The 2,979-nt window shown below is 63.6% G+C and overlaps 1 protein-coding gene across 1 annotated transcript in view; it reads right to left on the bottom strand.

Annotated features, from left to right (window-relative positions):
* Positions 1 to 1,428, bottom strand: part of LOC113209600 (inositol-trisphosphate 3-kinase B) — a gene marked incomplete in the record, with an annotated part of 14,675 nt that extends 13,247 nt beyond the window's left edge. The window contains 1 exon segment of the mRNA XM_052275688.1: positions 1,042 to 1,428.
* Positions 1,429 to 2,979: the final 1,551 nt, after the last annotated feature.

The following is a 2,979-nucleotide window of genomic DNA, read 5'->3' as shown; positions in this document are numbered from 1 at the left end:
CCCCCCACCTCCTCTCTCTCCGCTCACGGCCGCGGACGCTGTGAATGGACTCCAACGATATGCGCTGACCGGGCCCCCCGCGGCCTGGCCTCTGGCCCGGGGTCACGGCATGTAGAATCCGACCAGGATCTTGACATTTACGGTCCCATACATGAATGGCGATGTTTTCCCGCTTATTCCGACACGCGACGAGGACCAGAATCCGCGTACGCCCGCCCGGCACTCGGGGAGAGCCATACGCCGTCCCGCGCGGGCTTTGACATGGCCGGAAACATTCTCACGATCTTGATCACTAAGAGGATGTCCCTGTGCGTGCATCAACATACGCCCTGCAGCTGCTCGAGTCCCTTCTTGGAACACCCTCGCATACCCCCAACCAAGAGAGTAGTGATTCATTCTCTATCATTGCGACCCCAGCGCTTATTTGCCCCCCTTCCCCTTCCTCTTCCTCTTCCCTTTCAATCAACCCTCTGACATATACGCATCGTACCCTTGACAGCGGCCCAGGTCTCGCCTAACCCCAGCGAGGGCAGGCGAGCTGCAATGCAAATCATATCGACACCGAACACACTGTAGCTCTGATTCACAGGGTCACTGCATAAAACACTTTGAACGACAGGACAAGCAGCGGGGGGTCACCGGTGCGCGGCCCACCTGCGTGGCCTTCCAGCGGAGCACGGCCGGCGACTGCACTATCGCGCCAAACCCACCGCGGCGCACACGACTGTTGTTGACATTCCTTCAGCGAGGTGCGCCGCGGCGGCCGCGCGGTCACGGTGCATTCGCCAGCCGGGGCGCCAGCCGGACCGGGGGCCTTTCGCAAAACAATGAGGTGCTTTGCAAAACTGCAAGTGCAAGTGCCTACGTCGTCTGCGACCCGCGTAACATCACAAAGCTCCGCACCAGGCAAGAACGTCCTCGTCGTCGGTCCCCTAGGCTGTGCGATGACGATCCGGGATAGCAGACGACGTACTCCTCCACTTCACCTTCGCAGAAAACTCTCATTCCATCGCGAAGAGCCGAGACCACTCACTCACTCACGTCGAAGTTGTTGCTGCTGCTGGTCTAATCCTGGTCGTAATCCAATCACTGAGCGTCACGGGGGGCGTGGCGGCGGCGCGGGCAGATAAGGGCCAGTGTCACTCGATAACGACTCGCGGCTCGCGGCCGGCGCGGCGACGACCTCACGGCAGGGCGGAGGACGCCGGGCGCCGCGGAGCAGACGAAACGAAAACAGCAGCAGCAGCACGACCGGCTTGAGCTTGGGCCGGCGCAGCCTCGGCGGATGACATCAACGCGCGGGCGGGCTCCGGGTCACGTCCACACCGGACTCACGGCAGCGCGTCGTCTGCTGGCGGCGGCCACGGCACGGAGCGGCACGGAGCGGGCGAGGCGAGCGGCAGCGGGCGGCAAAGCTGACTGACTTGAGGCGAGCAGGCGAGCCGACCAGCGGTGTGGCCCGGCGCAGCGGGGAGGGCCGCGGCGCGGGGCGGGGCGGGGAGCTCGGCGGGCGGGGCGGCCCAGAGCCACAGGGCGTAACGGAAGGGAAGGGTGAATAGGGCGAATTATGACCGCATGCAGGACGCCGAGCGTCCGGGGCGGGCATGCAAGGAGCAGCTGGAAGTACATGGGTGTAGTGGAGAGAGAGAAGGGGGGATCTCATGACGCGGGCTTTACATTTCCCTTTCGTGTGCGTCTGGAGATCGCTCAGAAGCGGCTGGAGCACTGGAGGCGGTTCTGGAGGCGTGACGCGTTCTAAGGAGGGACCACGCTGGAGCGCCCGAAGTGACTGATGGGAAGCGTTTGGACGGTGAACGACCTCAGCACACCGCGGCCTGGAGGGGCAGCGGGGCAGGGCGTGGGGAGGATGCGTTTGAACGCTCAGCTCAGGGTAGAGTTAGTTCTGAAATGAGCGGTGGTGGTGCATACTTGTTGCGGACGTGTCCTCCCCGTGACTGACGGCGGCATCCTGAGGGAGCGGGGAGGGCAGGGGAGGGCCCGCATGAAGCGATGCCACGAACGGAGAGGGACGTCATCGGGAGGGGCGCAGGAGACGCCAGAGAATAAAAGGACGTTCATCATGGGCCTCCCGAGAAAAACAACTTCATCAGACCGCGTGGCGCTGATCAGCTCGACATGTAGCAGAGCAGGGCGCATGGGCAGCGCAGCGCGGGGCGGAGGAGCGGGATGGGGTGGGGGAGCGGCGCTAGGCGGGGTGGCCGCCACTTGTTGCGCCGACTGGGATCGCCCTCGGCTTTGGCCCCATGGACGTACTGTGCCAGGGGTGGGGGACAAACGCACAGCGTCAGAAAGCCGTCATAGAGGGCTAGCCTTCCGCTTTAAATATTTCACGACGCAGTGCGACCACGTCGCGACAAATAACGTGTTATTCCGATGCACGGCCGGCGCCAAACGGCAAACTTTGCGCATTCCAGTCCGTCCTTGGCTGTTGTGGAGAACAAACGTCGCCCGTGAATGAACCGGTTATAAACGCCGCTCCTGCTCTTTGCGCCTCCGCGGGCTATTTTCGGTGCTTCAGGGAAGCGTCGTCGCGGGCGGGTTGCACTGGCTCACCATCAGCTGCTCTAATCGTAAAAGCACATACGAGGAAGGCGGGGCGAACTCGCGACACGTGTGTGGCGCCGCACGGGGGGACGCCGTCGCTCACTAGTGTGACGTCACGACCGACTGTGACGTCACGTGACGGCGTCACGGTGCACACGCGGAGGAGGAGGAAACCGACGACCTCACGACGAGCTGCGACGGCTCGCCTGTCCGCGCGATGTGGCGTCGGCGTGTGCGCTTCAGGGAACGAACACACACACACAGACACACTCACTCACTCACGTGATAGCGAGCATGTCCTGCATAAAGCAGCCGTAACCAGGGTACCCTGCAGTACGCGCCCCGCGGCCCTGGCGGCCGGGCGGGGACGCGACGTGAACGAGAACACAACGCCTCGCCTTGTGAGTGACCCCC

The sequence above is a fragment of the Frankliniella occidentalis genome, unplaced genomic scaffold (assembly GCF_000697945.3).
Source record: "Frankliniella occidentalis isolate FOCC.00 unplaced genomic scaffold, Focc_3.1 Scaffold765, whole genome shotgun sequence".
NCBI classification, from domain to species: Eukaryota; Metazoa; Arthropoda; class Insecta; order Thysanoptera; family Thripidae; genus Frankliniella; species Frankliniella occidentalis.
This window is presented reverse-complemented; position numbering and strand designations above follow the sequence as displayed.